Below are 16224 nucleotides of genomic sequence, written 5' to 3' on the forward strand. Positions count from 1 at the left end.
CTGCGTCCTGCTGCTCGGCTTTTGTTTGTAAATTTTGAGCGAGCGCCCCGTTCAGTGTCACTTTGTCACTGTGGTCAGAAAGCATTCTTGATTCTGCTTGAGCTGCTTCATGAATTCTAGCGACTGTAAGAGCTCTTTCTAAAGTCAGCCCTTCCTCCTGCAGCAATTTATAGTCTCTTAGGTGCACATTTTTCCACAAGTTGATCTCTTAACATGTCAGTTTCCAATACTCCAAAGTCACAAGATTTAGCCAGTTCTCTTAGTGCAGTCACAAAAGCATCAACAGATTCGTCCTGAGACTAAGTTCTCTGCCTAAATTTATGCCGTTCCAAAACCACTTTTCTCCGCGGTGTAAAGTAAGCGTCTAAGGCAGCTACAGTCTGTTAATGTGTACCTTTTTCTCCAGGGAGGTTGGCGAAAATCCGCTGCACGGGAGCCCCGATACTAAAATCTGCAGTGTTCTGCTCGCTTTGAGTCCGTCAAGCACTCATCTCTCGTCGCCATAAATGTTGTGTATCTAAATTTAGAGACGTTTTTATATTATTTTAACTATTTTATTAACTACACAGATCACGCCCTTACACCATATATTCCCACCTTCTACTCTCTCGTTCTGTTGTCTGGCGATGTCTACTCACTATACTACATTTAGCATGACTTCTTGTTGCAGTTGAGCTCAAAGCTGGAGATGATCTCCATATTCTACCGCACTATCTAGTCCGAAACGTAGTACACAGTACATACTTTTTTAAGTGAACTCAGGTTGTTAAAAAATTAAACCAGCGCCCTGTCACAGAAACGTACCCCAGTCTCCAGCGCAACAAGAGGGGGTACTCAGCACTGTACTAACGAGGAGCGCTTGTCTGCTGCTGAGCGTCAGCTCTGTTTACTGTCAGCAGTCATTGCCTCATTTCCAAAGACTTTTTCACCTGCTCTCAGCTTTTAAAGACAGTCATAAACGCTCAAGAAGTAATTCATGTCAGTTGGAAGTCTGTTTCTGTTGTCTCAGCTCTTGATAAAGAAAAGCCGTGCGTGGGAGACTCCCTCTCTGAAGAAGTTTGCCGTCACCTTGCGAGGGAGAAGAGCCATCAATCACCGAGGCAACCACTGAGACAGTTAACATTAAACACGTGAAATGCGAGATGTTGTGATTTGTTTCCCGCTTAAGGCTTCTATCGTTTCTACTCTAACGAGAAAGACCTCTTTATTAGAAGTGAGATTTTAACAAACGTCTCCAGGGTTAACTGCGACCTGAACGCAACGCCTTAGACCACCAGTCATCTTGCCTGTGGTACTTAGAGCAGCGCTCAATAAAAATGATCAGAAACCGAAAGCGCTTCTTATGCGGATCAGTATATTCCGATTCCACTGGTTCTGCAGAAGAAATAAGAAAAGCCGAACTCAAAGCACTGTGTTGCCATTACGGGTACTCTGCAGCTGCTTTAAGATCTACTCACACCGTGTTGCCATTAAGGCTACCTAGTTAAAAAAAACTTATCGTCATCTTTTTGAACGTGATTATTAGACACCCGTTAAATCTCCACCGAGGTTTCTTGAGAGATCGTTCAGCGAGCGAGTATTAAAAAACTACGTCGCTTCCAACCTCTGCTGTCACTGTAAACTCGGACGTGATGTTCTGCAGATGTGCAGTGTGCCTTTCCTCTTGTCGTATTCAAGAGTACTCACTGTGTGAGCTCCTCACTGCGTGTTCTGTACTCTACTGTGATTTAATTTAGATGATTACGTGAGTAGAGTGACAAGATCTACTTGAACATTTTCGGTTTGTGAAATGAAACGCTAAATACACTACTGTAAATACAAGTAATGGACATTTAAAATAACCACAGTACAGCTAGAAGAGTGAAAGATAAAAGACTATTTAGAATGACATTCACAATAGACTTAAGAACGGCACAACTGTCCAAACAGGGACTTGAACCCTGGGCCCTCAGATTAAAAGTCTGATGTTCTACCGACTGAGCTATCCAGGCTCTGAAAGAAGGTCGACACTGTCGGGATCCTCGCAAGTCACCTGTCTCTTGTTCCGAAGAGCAGTCATACCTGACCCATCTGGAATGACCACTGACAGACTTTATCCAGAAGCGACGGCACCACTCCCAGTAGAATGAGTGAGAAATACAGCATGACATGGGGAGGTAAGGGGCTCCTAAAATCCATCTTTCCTCACATTACTGATTTTTTTCAATAGCATTTAACCTTTTTTCACATTCAGATTTTTTTCTCATTTAATAAAATCTTTTAATCAACAACATTAAAAAGAAAACAAATGGAACGTTTTTTGGAACAATAATTAAAAAAATATTTCAATGACTTGGTTGTATACGTGTGCACACCCTTTATAAAGGGAGTTGCAACAGTGCTGAAATTTAAAGAGCATTTCTGTAGAGAAAACAGCCTTGATGTTAAGCTTAGGGAGCCTGTCTTTTCGAAATTCTATTTCTTAACACCTTGCACAGCTCGACAGACTAACAAATATTTGTTGGAGAAATTGGCTCACACACCGGAAGACACTAACGTTTATTTATGTTAGAGTATGTGAATAAAAGTTTAACCGAAAAAGTTTGTAATTGTGATTTTGTTAAAATTCAATAAATCGTCTATCAACAGTTAGAATTTATTAAGAAATTGTTTTATTTCATAAACTATAAGGCAATTCAGAGAGTTTATTGGTCATATCCTTTGCTTATGTTCTTTTAACTCTAGAGTTCAGGATCCAAACCCAGCTGCGGACGATTGTGTTTCTTGAATCTCTTGTAATCATCAAAAGTCGATGTGTAGTCCTTCAGTACTTTCTCGAGTTGTGCCATGGATATTTTATACGATCAATACTTGTCATGCTCTTTTGCATTTTCCTTAACAAATGGAAAAAGTTCAAAGTGTGTTTATGGAGTGTTTCACATCTACACGAAAGCACTTGTAACAGTACAGGACACGCAGTGAGGAATTCGTGAAGCTTTCAGTTTAGTGTGGAGTTCAGAAGGAGGATTCGCTCGCTGAATGATCTCTCAGGAAATCCCGGGTGAGTTTCAACAGGTGTTTTCTGCAACAGCCACAAGTGTGAAGCAATCTCTGGATTTCCTGAATTTGAACTAAATTATTAGTTCAAATAATTTAAGATTTAACAGAACTAAATGAGGTACATTTAAAACAGCAGCGCAACTCTGCAGCACGTCGAGTGTGCCTGCATTTAATTGTGTAAACCTGGCTCTCTCTGAACACGAGCAAAGAGTTCTCACTCAACAGAAGATTGCGATGTGAATATAAAGCACCTGGAGATGCCAGGGATTGAACCAGGGACCTCATCCATGCAAAGCATGCACTCTACCGCTGTGCTACATCCCCAATGGAAAAGGCAATGGAACAGACTTGTCCAGATGCTCACTGATCACAATCCACCACTCACGACGAATGCCTGCAGTTTCCCACTTTCGCGTTTCCTCTACTATAGAGTAAATGCATGGGAATGAAGAAATAAGGAAGGAAAAATAATCGCATTGAAGCTTCAAGAGACTGGGCACAAATTAATCTATTATTTTTGTATCCAGTCACACGTGCGACGGTGGTTAATTCCCAGACGGGGAAGTGCTTTTTTTCTACCTCCTTACTCGACTGTCTTTCAATTCTGTTTTATTTGAAACTTTTTGCATCTTTTAAGTGCTCTTGATTCAACTATGCATGTTTGCAGTGCGCCGAGACCTGAGAATGTTGCACTTTTGCGCTCATTCTTAGGAACTTGTGGATTTTTGATGAAATTTATTCCTAATTATGCAGACATATCAGAACCTCTTAGAAAACTAACGAGGAAAAGACAGAAGTGGGAATGGACATCGGAAACTGAGAAAGCCATTGCCGAGTTGAAAAGAGCACTTGTAACTGAACCATGTCTGGCATACTCCAAACTAGATGCACCACCAGTAGTGATCAGTGACGCGAATCCTTTAGGACTTGGAGCAGTATTGCTACAAAGACAAGAAAATAGACAGAACAAACCAGTGGCATATGCAAGTCGCTCACTTACCCCAACAGAAAGGCATTACTCACAAATAGAGCGTGAAGCCTTGGGTTGTGTTTGGGCAGTGGAACATTTTAGGACATATTTATGGGGAGGCAAGTTCACACTTCAAATGGATCATAAACCCCTCATTTATATGTTCAATCCCAAAAAGGCAACATTGTTACCACCCAGGATACAAAGACTTGGATTGAGATTATGGCCTTATGATTACAAAATTGAACACATAGTAGGGAAAACCAATGTCGCAGACTCATTGTCACGTCTTCCTTTACCAGACACAGAAGACACTGGTTATGAAGACACCTATGTTGATAGAGTGCTTTCAATCAGCACTTATGAACTGCATGCACTGACACTTGAGGAACTTAAACAAGCAACAAACGAAGATGACACATTGAAATTGTTGATGTCCATAGTGGAAAAAGGACAATGGCCTAATCCAATTCCAGACGAACTGCAGCCATACCACAGGTGTAGGTTGGAGTTATCTACATATGATGGACTGCTTTTAAGAAGACAGAGGATTGTGTTACCGAAAACAAAAATCAGACAAGCACTGAAAATAGCACATGAGACTCATCACAGTGTAGCTCGTACAAAACAGTACCTGAGAAGCAACTTTTACTGGCCCAACATGAACAGTGATGTTGAAAGACTAATCAGGAATTGTTCCACTTGTGTGTTGAATCAGCCATTGCAGGAGGATCAACCTCTCCAACCACTTGAATTACCACCAAGGCCTTGGACAAAATTGGGCATTGCCCTGGTAGGTCCCATTCAGAATGAATACATATTGACTGTCATAGACTATTATACTTCTAAACCTGAGGCGGTTGTTGTATCAGACATATCTTCAGCCACAGTTATTAGAGAGCTGATGAACATCTTTGCACGATTTGGTTATCCACTAGAGGTAGTAACAGATAATGGCAGGCAATTCATAGGACAGTTGTTTGAATCATTTCTGACTATTGTGGAATTAAACTTGTGGAATTAATCGTGGAATTAAACACATCCGTGCATCACCTTACTATCCGAGATGTAATGGCAAAATTGAAAGATTTCAAAGATACCTGAAAAAAGCTTTAAGACACTCAAAGACACTCGCTATGTGTTATTGAGAAACACCTCTTGTAACTCCTTTGAGTTAGTGAATGTGGAAGATGGCTCAAAAATAATGAGAAATGTAAAACATCTTTGAACACTCCTCCATTGGATCTTGATTTTGAATCTGCAGAAACACAAAATGCTGAGAATACAGGACTTTCTGACGTGCAGGAAGTGCCGAGTCCTCAGACAGTGGAGAGTACATCCGTAGGAAAGCCAGTAACTTTACCCAGTAGTAAAGTAACAACCATTAGTGGCAGGGTTATCAGGAAACTGGCTCATTACAGAGACATTTAAAAATACAGGACTTGCATAGCTCTCCAAATGTTAAATTGCCCTATTTTGTTTGTGTTATCTATGTAGATGTTGCTTAGACTGCTAGAAATGAGGTGATATTTAGAAGTGACTTAAGTAGAAATTGAACTAAAATTTGAGTTGGTACGTATAGAAATTGTTGTAAAAAAGATGAATGTATTGAATAGAAATGAAAGGGTTTATATACATTTTGTTGTAATAGTTAATAACCGTTTACTGTGTGTTGATATAAAATTGTTACAATTGTATGATAAAGTTATAGACTTTAAAAATAACAAAGGAAGGGATGTAGTATAGTGAATAGACATCGCGAGACAACAGAACGAGATAAGCTACTGGACACACCCGCCCCTCCTCACACAGACCGTGGAAAAGCCCCCGAGTGGGAGGGCTCTCTCTTCCTCCCAGGAGCTCTTGGACACGACGCACAGACAAGGCGCGGGGAGCCGCCGCCTGCAAACACGGCTCCAGGCAGGACTCCACTCCGCAGGAGCCGCAGAGCAGAGGAGATGGGAGCAGCTTATCTCCTGTGCAGAGACCTGAGCTGTTGTTGCTGCGGACGCTGTTTTTTTTCTTTTCACGGGGTAGGAGTGAATGTTGAGTTGCCCTTAGAAATGAAGCAGAGCACTTCAACGGCACGGGTGTGTGTGTGCGTGCGCCCTGGTGATTCTGGGAGACAGATCGAACCTGGGCTAAAAGAAAGGGGGCTTAGCCCTCTTGCATTTGCTAGATCGAAGTTGTACAACCCATTTGTATCTGCTAGGCAGCGCAGTCGTTGTGCACAAAGAACGCTTTGAAAAGTGTCAAAAGCAAGTCATTCCGAGTTGGTCGTTTGTGTTTTCCGTTCAGACGCGAAATGCTGAAATGATCTCTCGGCTCCTCGGTTGTCATTTCTGCTCTGTAAAGGAATCACAGTACGCGTCGGCTTCCAGCACGGTGGGTCAAGACACGATGCCTGGGGTCAGAGAGGGCGATGTCTTCCTTGTTAGTATAGTGGTGAGTATCCCTGCCTGTCATGTGGGAGACCGGGGTTTGATTCCCCGACGGGGAATCGCTCTTCTTCTACCTCCTTAGAGAAAGGACTGCCTTTCACTTCTCTGTATTTTCTTTCACAGCGCTGTGCAGCTTTTCATTGCTCTTGCTTTCCTGTTCCTGATGGTAGCGGTTTACAGAACAGAAAGTCCTCATGAGACATACCCTCAAACTCATATCTAACATAAACGAGTGAATTGGCCAAATCGATTACAGACTCACCTAATTGCAATGAAAAGCATCTGCTCATCTTAACGCGCTCTACCAGTGTACTTTTGAAACCATCCGCCATTTCAATAATTCTATGAGTGACTGTGTCTTTCAGAGGGGGCAGCAGGTCGAGCTGTTTAGAAGCTTTTTTTCACACATAATACGTGTCAGCTCTTTTGTTAACAGTAAATAAGGGTGTTCAAAAAAAGTGTCTGTTTATTAGGTGTAAAAATTCCTTAACGTCTTTGATTCTGTCATCAAAGATAAACTGCAATCAGCAAAGATAAAAGGATAATAATCTTTGCATACTGCCCTGTCTTTCTCACACCTGAAGAAGGCTCCACAGCCGAAACAGTGTGTTTCCTTTCTTCTCTTTTCAACATGGAATAATCCTTTACTTGTTCCTTTGCAGCCTACGCATGCTGACGCAGCTACCCACCTGATATATAACATTCCTATAATCACAACTATGAATTTCCACTGTGGGTATTACATGTCACAACGCAGAAATGCAACAGTGACGTGTCGTAATTACAAATGTACATGATAAGTGATTTTGTCTCTCCTACCTTAGTGTCGGAATATTAAGATGTTCTGGTGACAAGGAAGGAGGGAAAAAGTAAATCAGCAGAAGGGGTGCTATTTTGTTGACTGTTAATCCTTACATGTTCATAAGGTCATATTTAAAAAATGGTACAGTAAATTTTCTTATACTTAATGATTTTCATAATTTGTCACATTACCTCAGTGGCAGAATTGTGAGACTATTTAATAATCAGGAGGGAGGGTCATAGCAATAAGCAGAAAGTGCCATCACCCTTTGCTCATCTTTGGTTAACCATATTCTCACAAGCCATGTTCTAAATGTCCCATTGTAGACTGCTATATTAACATTTCTTGCAAAATGCAAGATTTTGAGACTTTTAATAATCAGAAGGCAAGGTCGTGGTAAATATGCAGAAAATGCCAGTGAATGAATGGTTTGCTTTTGTCTTATTTACTTGTCGTCTAACATGCCAGTTTGTGTTATTGTGAGTTTTGAAAATTGGTTTTCGATTTTCTTAAATGTTTCATACAAAAATGCAATTTGGATAATCATTATGTACATATTCCCCTTTACTGAGGCTATGTCCAGTAATCCACTCGGATTAGTATTTTTAAAAATAACTATAGAGAGCCATCTACAAGCGAAAGGCGGCATAACATCACAGTAGCATCTTATAAGGTGGAACGAAAAACGCGAATAAGAAGCTGCCGAATAAGAAGCCAACTTCAGCTTCGTTAATGCAGCAGGATTGGGTGAGGTAAGGTGGAAAATATTTCTTCCTCTGCATCCTAACATTTTTGTAGTTGTTCCAGGACTTCTTGCCCCAGATAAAGCTGCCAATACATCACTTGTTTCTACTCCATCAATATCAGCAGTGTTATCGGTACTAAGCTCCACAGCCGAAACATTGTGTTTCCTTTCTTCTCTCCGTGAAAGTCGATTCGATTTGTCAGCAAAACCGAAACTTAACCCTTTTTATAATTGCAGGAAATGCGAGTGTTTAACACGTGTCAGAATCACCAGGAATGTCCAATAAAGACCAACATTGCAACCCCCCAGAAAACCATATTCACCCATGAAAAATGATCGTCGAATGGCTGGCGGGATACTTCATTTATACTCCCGTTGCATTGTGTGGCGGGGGCTCCGTGTCCCCTGAGCGGGGCTGGAGGATCGTTTATTTGCAATTCTTTGGAAAGGAGCTTCTTTCGAAATCAATGCGTGCCTGGATGTTCGCGAACGTGCTCCCTTGTGTTGGCTTGTCCCGCACTGGAAGAGCACAAGGCAAGTCTTCACAAGACAAAAACCTCCAGTGCACAGCACACTGAAAACATTTTTTGGCTGGCGCGTTTTATTTCAAAACAGAAACAGCACCAGTCGAACAAGTCGGCCAGATGCACAGAGCCTCCGCCCTCTTGTGGCTCCTTCTTGCTGCCTTTCCGCTGCCCCGGCGGGCGGCGAGGAGGAAGCGCCGTTTCCTACACATCTGCAGTCGCCATGCGCATTCGCAGCATGTCCCGGGACGCAATTCGGCCTCATTTGCATAACACCAGACCGGCTACGCAAGCTCGCATCGTGCGCCTGCCACACACCGAACAAACACCGGAGCCTTTTCAGCAATTTCCAAAAAACGGGCCTGCTCGCCTGCCCACAAGGCTCCATCTCTTACCCGCTCTCCAGAGCCTGCTGTCTTCTGTGCTGTTCTCTCGGCACCGCTGCAGCGCACACAACTCCTGCAGCGCGGGGAGAGAGTTTCCACGCTCCGCCGCAGGGAAGGCTCGCTCCGTGCGCACACGTCCTTTCAATGCCAGTTCAACAAGTGCTCCGCATTAGCAGCGTCGGGGCTCCGGCGTGTCGCACCTCACCTCACCTCGCACAGCCCCCTCCTTGAATGTCTGGCGCTGGGCATGCCCCGCTCTCCTCCACCTTATCTTATCGCGTGTGACCACCGACAATGGCCACAATGCCGGGGAATGGCACCTGTAAAGTGTTAATTGGGGCACAGGACAGCCCGTCTCGTCTCGGGGTCTGGCTTCAAAGACAATACAGCAAACACAGCGGGGCGGGGGAAGAAGACGACATGACACATGCAGGTACATTCAGCTCCAGCGGGAAAGAGTCATTTGTCGGTCTTTTCAAGTGCTGGGAGCCGAGTAATCCTTCGCTTGTATCGTTTCTCCCCGATGACTAGATCTCACCCTGCGACTCTTGACTGGGCTCACCCACGGCAGCCCAGCAGGTGTGAGCCTAGCCGGCACCCGGATGGGAGATTCCCCCCGGAAAAGCTCAGGTTGCTACTGCTCCTGCAAGAGGTGTGACTGGGACCAGTAGGGAGCGCTCACCCTGCGGTCTGTGTGGCTTTCTTATGCCCCAGCATCCTGATGGCGACACTCTGCTGCACAAACAGGCGCCGTCCTTCGGGGAAGGCGTAAAACTGAGGTCCCGACCCTCCATGGCCATTAAGAAATCTCTCAAAAAGAGACGTCGGGGGTGTCACTCTGGTGTTAGTGTTCCCCTTTACCAATCAGTCGGAGTCTCCTCCTAATCCCCGTCTCATATGTAACAATCAATGACAAGGCCCCCCTGTCCCGCGATATTGTACTTGTCTCCTGGCCGCTTGCTGGCGCCGTGAGATTTAGTACTCGAGCAAGAGACCGGGGGCAGAGCGCGAACGCGGTCCCCCGCCCCCCACAAAGTGTGCGCTCCAGGTTCCCTCTCGGGGCTCTGCAACACAGCGGAAAGGCAGCGAGAAGGAGCCTCTTGCTCTGACGCCGCAAGGCCACAAGAGGGCGGAGGCACCGCGCGCCCGGCCGACGTGTTGGACTGTTGCGCTTTATGTGCTGAAATAAACACGCGACAGCCCAGAAATGTTTTCAGAGTGCTGTGCACTGGAGGTTTTTGTCTTGTGAAGACTTGCCTTGTGCTCCTCCTTGCAGTTTGTTTGTTCTCCTCCAGTGCGGGACAAGCCAACACAAGGGAGCACATTCGCCAACATCCAGGTACGCAATGCGATTTGGAAAGAAGCTCCTTTCCAAAGAGTTGCACACGAACGATCCTTCAGTCCCGCTCGGGGGGCACAGAGCCCCAGCCACACACAGCTTCAAGTAGCGAGTCAGGCGCCATGGCTTTCGCTTGCGGCCACACCACCCTGAATGTGCCTGATTTCGTCTGATCTCGAAAGCTAAGCGGAGTTGGGCCTGGTTAGTACTTGGATGGGAGACTGTCTGGGATTACCAGGTGCTGCAAGCTTTTGCTCTCTCGGCCAGCAGGGGTCACCGTTGGTGCCTTAGGCTTTGGGAGGAAAACCTGGAGGATGGAAAGGTGATCTATAGCCTCATCTCTAGAGATGTTTTGTTGCTATGGCATGTGTTTGACCCATATAAAAAAAAACCCGTTTGTAAAACGAATATCGAAGCTGCCTCTAAATCTGCAAATGAAGATGAGTCGATAAACCACTTGTTTTTCGTGTAACTATACATATATTCATTTATTACTGATTTCATTCATTGAGCAGGGATACAATAGAGGTACAGCCATTCACTGTTTGACATGTCTGCACTGGTACAGAACCTAGCAATCAGAAAACGGGTGAAACTGTCTTGAGAATTAGCATACAGTACCGAGGCCCCCATGACCAAATAAATTGGCCTTAATAATGCAGACTACAGCAAAACGACTGACTTTGAAAAGGGAATGAATGTCCGGAAGGAGTAGTGTAACCAGCTTGAAATGCTTCTCCGGACCTCTAACTAAAAGAAACTGGGAACCAGCAGTGGCTTTCGAACTGGGATCCTATCGCAGCACGTGGTGTCATAGCTCTTCCGTATCCGATATTGGACCAAGCACATCAGGGGAGAGCGCGAACGCAGTCCCCCACTACCAGAAATAATGCAGTCGAGATTCCCACATTTGGGGAATTCGCAGGGGTCAGCACAGCCGGAGTGCAATGGCCGAGCCTCGCCCTGGGTGAATCGATTTTTTAAGAACTTTATTTTCTTTTCACAAAAAAATACAGGACATCACAAATTAGAAAGCTTTACATTAATATACATACTTAAAACAGTATATATGATCACATCTCATTACATTTTGACACGGTACCAGTTACATAGCAACAATTTTTTTTTCTGGTGTAAATCACATTCTTTACTTAAACATGATAATGTTTTTCACAGTTTCTTGAGATATTGACCTATGCTCTCTATTTCCCACAGATTTTCTGCTTCCTCCCTCCTCCCTCTCCACAGATCTCTGAGGTAATAGTTCTCTTGGGTGATGAACAGGGCCAGGCTACCTGCTGCCTTGACTGGGACCTCGATGCCTTTGAACAGCCCCATGTTCCTCACTCTCCACAGGGCGTCTTTCCCACTGTTCACCACGGCCCAGATCCTGTCAAACACGTCAGGAGGAAGTTTGACAGGAGAGATGCCGTTGTAGTGGCAATGCTTGTTAATAAGACAGAATTAAGCGGTGGTATGCTGTCCTAAATGAGGCCCCATCTCACCTTCCATCTCTGTGGTGCAGCCACAGAGAAAGTATTCATGCAGGCTGATTTAAGATGTTTTCTTTTGATAAGGGACAGCTCCCAGATGGGGATGCACTTAGCTAAGCCTGGCTATCATGATCAATGGTCATCCATTGGCGCCTATCTGTCTAGGGAGTGCCAAATGGACATCTGGACTGCATTCCTAAGTGTCAAGAGTAAGTGACTCATATCTCACGCAGGGCGTGGTAATACCACGTGGGTCTCCAATGCCCGCCAAACTCTCAACCAATCAGCACACACCTGTGTCTTGGTCAAACAGTGAGCGCAAGCTCAGATCGGGGCTCTCCTTGGCCATTGTCGCACATCCTCAGAGACAATCATGTGACAACTGCTGTTGTCTGCAAAGGGACTTGGACTTTGTTATAAGCGCAAGGCCGAGGATCCCGTACGTACTCAGAATTCAGAAAGCTTTTAAGCGCAGGAGGCGCCCTATCCCCGCTCGCTCGCTCACTCCCCTGTTCACACGTGCAGTGCGGCTTGTCCGTCTGTTTATTTGTCAGCTTTGGCGAGACACGGGTGCTTGTGTATTAGCGTGAGCGTTTTTTATTCTGATCAGGAACAGTTTTACAAGTCCGCAAAAGATCGAGGAAAGGTTTATCGCCAGCTGAAAAGAGACACAGCGCTTCGGCTGTGGAGACTTGTTCGGCTGGCGTTCGGAGAGTCGCGTTTTTCAGAATTGTATTGAGATCGTTTTCCACAGAGCTCAGATGTCAAAGCACAGCAGCAGCTCTCCACAGCGATCCTCTATAGCGCCCTTTCTCCCGCAGCTCCGTCCTCATTGGAAGGAAGCAAGAGTGAAAGGCTGAAGTGAAATAGAGCGGGGACGAAGGCAGGGAAGAGAGAGAACGTGGGAAGAAGAGAAAAACGCAAGGGAAAAAAAGCAGCGTCGTAAAAGAGGTGACGGAGCTGTCCTCTCAATAAGAAGGGTGCCAGCGAGCCTTGCTCTCGCTTACGGCCACACCCCCTTGAGCACGCCTGATCTCGTCTGATCTTGGAAGCTAAACAGGAATGGGCCTGGTTAGTACTTGGATGGGAGACCGCCTGGGAATACCAGGTGCTGTAAGCTTTTAAGCGCAGGAGGCGCCCTATCCCCGCTCGCTCGCTCATTCCCCTGTTCACACGTGCAGTGCGGCTTGTCCGTCTGTTTATTTGTCAGCTTTGGCGAGACACGGGTGCTTGTGTATTAGCGTGAGCGTTTTTTATTCTGATCAGGAACAGTTTAACAAGTCCGCAAAGGATCGAGGAAAGGTTTATCGCCAGCTGAAAAGAGACACAGCGCTTCGGCTGTGGAGACTTGTTCGGCTGGCGTTCGGAGAGTCGCGTTTTTCAGAATTGTATTGAGATCGTTTTCCACAGAGCTCAGATGTCAAAGCACAGCAGAAGCTCTCCACAGCGATCCTCTATAGCGCCCTTTCTCCCGCAGCTCCGTCCTCATTGGAAGGAAGCAAGAGTGAAAGGCTGAAGTGAAATAGAGCGGGGACGAAGGCAGTGAAGAGAGAGAACGTGGGAAGAAGAGAAAAACGCAAGGGAAAAAAAGCAGCGTCGTAAAAGAGGTGACGGAGCTGTCCTCTCAATAAGAAGGGTGCCAGCGAGCCTTGCTCTTGCTTACGGCCTCACCCCCTTGAGCACGCCTGATCTCGTCTGATCTCGGAAGCTAAACAAGGATGGGCCTGGTTAGTACTTGGATGGGAGACCGCCTGGGAATACCAGGTGCTGTAAGCTTTTAAGCGCAGGAGGCGCCCTATCCCCGCTCGCTCGCTCATTCCCCTGTTCACACGTGCAGTGCGGCTTGTCCGTCTGTTTATTTGTCAGCTTTGGCGAGACACGGGTGCTTGTGTATTAGCGTGAGCGTTTTTTATTCTGATCAGGAACAGTTTTACAAGTCCGCAAAGGATCGAGGAAAGGTTTATTGCCAGCTGAAAAGAGACACAGCGCTTCGGCTGCGGAGACTTGTTCGGCTGGCGTTCGGAGAGTCGCGTTTTTCAGAATTGTATTGAGATCGTTTTCCACAGAGCTCAGATGTCAAAGCACAGCAGCAGCTCTCCACAGCGATCCTCTATAGCGCCCTTTCTCCCGCAGCTCCGTCCTCATTGGAAGGAAGCAAGAGTGAAAGGCTGAAGTGAAATAGAGCGGGGACGAAGGCAGTGAAGAGAGAGAACGTGGGAAGAAGAGAAAAACGCAAGGGAAAAAAAGCAGCGTCGTAAAAGAGGTGACGGAGCTGTCCTCTCAATAAGAAGGGTGCCAGCGAGCCTTGCTCTCGCTTACGGCCTCACCCCCTTGAGCACGCCTGATCTCGTCTGATCTCGGAAGCTAAACAAGGATGGGCCTGGTTAGTACTTGGATGGGAGACCGCCTGGGAATACCAGGTGCTGTAAGCTTTTAAGCGCAGGAGGCGCCCTATCCCCGCTCGCTCGCTCATTCCCCTGTTCACACGTGCAGTGCGGCTTGTCCGTCTGTTTATTTGTCAGCTTTGGCGAGACACGGGTGCTTGTGTATTAGCGTGAGCGTTTTTTATTCTGATCAGGAACAGTTTTACAAGTCCGCAAAGGATCGAGGAAAGGTTTATTGCCAGCTGAAAAGAGACACAGCGCTTCGGCTGCGGAGACTTGTTCGGCTGGCGTTCGGAGAGTCGCGTTTTTCAGAATTGTATTGAGATCGTTTTCCACAGAGCTCAGATGTCAAAGCACAGCAGCAGCTCTCCACAGCGATCCTCTATAGCGCCCTTTCTCCCGCAGCTCCGTCCTCATTGGAAGGAAGCAAGAGTGAAAGGCTGAAGTGAAATAGAGCGGGGACGAAGGCAGTGAAGAGAGAGAACGTGGGAAGAAGAGAAAAACGCAAGGGAAAAAAACAGCGTCATAAAAGAGGTGACGGAGCTGTCCTCTCAATAAGAAGGGTGCCAGGGAGTCTTGCTTTTGCTTACGGCCACATCTCCTTGAGCACGCCTGATCTCGTCTGACCTCGGAAGCTAAACAGGGATGGGCCTGGTTAGTACTTGGATGGGAGACCGCCTGGGAATACCAGGTGCTGTAAGCTTTTAAGCGCAGGAGGCGCCCTATCCCCGCTCGTTCGCTCATTCCCCTGTTCACACGTGCAGTGCGGCTTGTCTGTCTGTTTATTTGTCAGCTTTGGCGAGACACGGGTACTTGTGTATTAGCGTGAGCGTTTTTTATTCTGATCAGGAACAGTTTTACAAGTCCGCAAAGGATCGAGAAAAGGTTTATCGCCAGCTGAAAAGAGACACAGCGCTTCGGCTGCGGAGACTTGTTCGGCTGGCGTTCGGAGAGTCGCGTTTTTCAGAATTGTATTGAGATCGTTTTCCACAGAGCTCAGATGTCAAAGCACAGCAGCAGCTCTCCACAGCGATCCTCTATAGCGCCCTTTCTCCCGCTGCTCCGTCCTCATTGGAAGGAAGCAAGAGTGAAAGGCTGAAGTGAAATAGAGCGGGGACGAAGGCGGTGAAGAGAAAGAACGTGGGAAGAAGAGAAAAATGCAAGGGAAAAAAAGCAGCGTCGTAAAAGAGGTGATGCAGCTGTCCTCTCAATAAGAAGGGTGCCAGCGAGCCTTGCTCTCGCTTACGGCCACACCCACTTGAGCACGCCTGATCTCGTCTGATCTCGGAAGCTAAACAGGGATGGGCCTGGTTAGTACTTGGATGGGAGACCGCCTGGGAATACCAGGTGCTGTAAGCTTTTAAGCGCAGGAGGCGCCCTATCCCCGCTCGCTCGCTCATTCCCCTGTTCACACGTGCAGTGCGGCTTGTCCGTCTGTTTATTTGTCAGCTTTGGCGAGACACGGGTGCTTGTGTATTAGCGTGAGCGTTTTTTATTCTGATCAGGAACAGTTTTACAAGTCCGCAAAGGATCGAGGAAAGGTTTATCGCCAGCTGAAAAGAGACACAGCGCTTCGGCTGTGGAGACTTGTTCGGCTGGCGTTCGGAGAGTCGCGTTTTTCAGAATTGTATTGAGATCGTTTTCCACAGAGCTCAGATGTCAAAGCACAGCAGCAGCTCTCCACAGCGATCCTCTATAGCGCCCTTTCTCCCGCAGCTCCGTCCTCATTGGAAGGAAGCAAGAGTGAAAGGCTGAAGTGAAATAGAGCGGGGACGAAGGCAGTGAAGAGAGAGAACGTGGGAAGAAGAGAAAAACGCAAGGGAAAAAAAGCAGCGTCGTAAAAGAGGTGACGGAGCTGTCCTCTCAATAAGAAGGGTGCCAGCGAGCTTTGGTCTCGCTTACGGCCACACCCCCTTGAGCACGTCTGATCTCGGAAGCTAAACAGGGATGGGCCTGGTTAGTACTTGGATGGGAGACCGCCTGGGAATACCAGGTGCTGTAAGCTTTTAAGCGCAGGAGGCGCCCTATCCCCGCTCGCTCGCTCATTCCCCTGTTCACACGTGCAGTGCGGCTTGTCCGTCTGTTTATTTGTCAGCTTTGG

At 46.5% G+C, this 16224-nt stretch overlaps 3 non-coding genes and 5 pseudogenes across 3 annotated transcripts; 7 read left to right on the forward strand and 1 right to left on the reverse strand.

The window, feature by feature from the left end:
- Window positions 1-10377: 10377 nt before the first annotated feature.
- Window positions 10378-10496, forward strand: LOC148667980 (5S ribosomal RNA; annotated as a pseudogene).
- A 599-nt stretch (window positions 10497-11095) lies between these two features.
- On the reverse strand, window positions 11096-11260 carry LOC148667981 (U1 spliceosomal RNA). Its single transcript, XR_015937656.1, has one exon. It is a non-coding gene; the product is annotated as a U1 spliceosomal RNA (small nuclear RNA).
- A 1480-nt stretch (window positions 11261-12740) lies between these two features.
- Window positions 12741-12859, forward strand: LOC148667982 (5S ribosomal RNA; annotated as a pseudogene).
- Window positions 12860-13396: 537 nt separating this feature from the next.
- LOC148667983 (5S ribosomal RNA) lies at window positions 13397-13515 on the forward strand. Its single transcript, XR_015938403.1, has one exon. It is a non-coding gene; the product is annotated as a 5S ribosomal RNA (ribosomal RNA).
- Window positions 13516-14052: 537 nt separating this feature from the next.
- On the forward strand, window positions 14053-14171 carry LOC148667984 (5S ribosomal RNA). Its single transcript, XR_015938404.1, has one exon. It is a non-coding gene; the product is annotated as a 5S ribosomal RNA (ribosomal RNA).
- Window positions 14172-14707: 536 nt separating this feature from the next.
- LOC148667985 (5S ribosomal RNA) lies at window positions 14708-14826 on the forward strand (annotated as a pseudogene).
- Window positions 14827-15363: 537 nt separating this feature from the next.
- Window positions 15364-15482, forward strand: LOC148667986 (5S ribosomal RNA; annotated as a pseudogene).
- Window positions 15483-16019: 537 nt separating this feature from the next.
- LOC148667987 (5S ribosomal RNA) lies at window positions 16020-16128 on the forward strand (annotated as a pseudogene).
- The last annotated feature ends 96 nt before the right edge of the window (window positions 16129-16224 follow it).

The sequence above is a fragment of the Lepisosteus platostomus genome, chromosome 5 (assembly GCF_059453375.1).
Source record: "Lepisosteus platostomus isolate fLepPlt1 chromosome 5, fLepPlt1.hap1, whole genome shotgun sequence".
NCBI classification, from domain to species: Eukaryota; Metazoa; Chordata; class Actinopteri; order Semionotiformes; family Lepisosteidae; genus Lepisosteus; species Lepisosteus platostomus.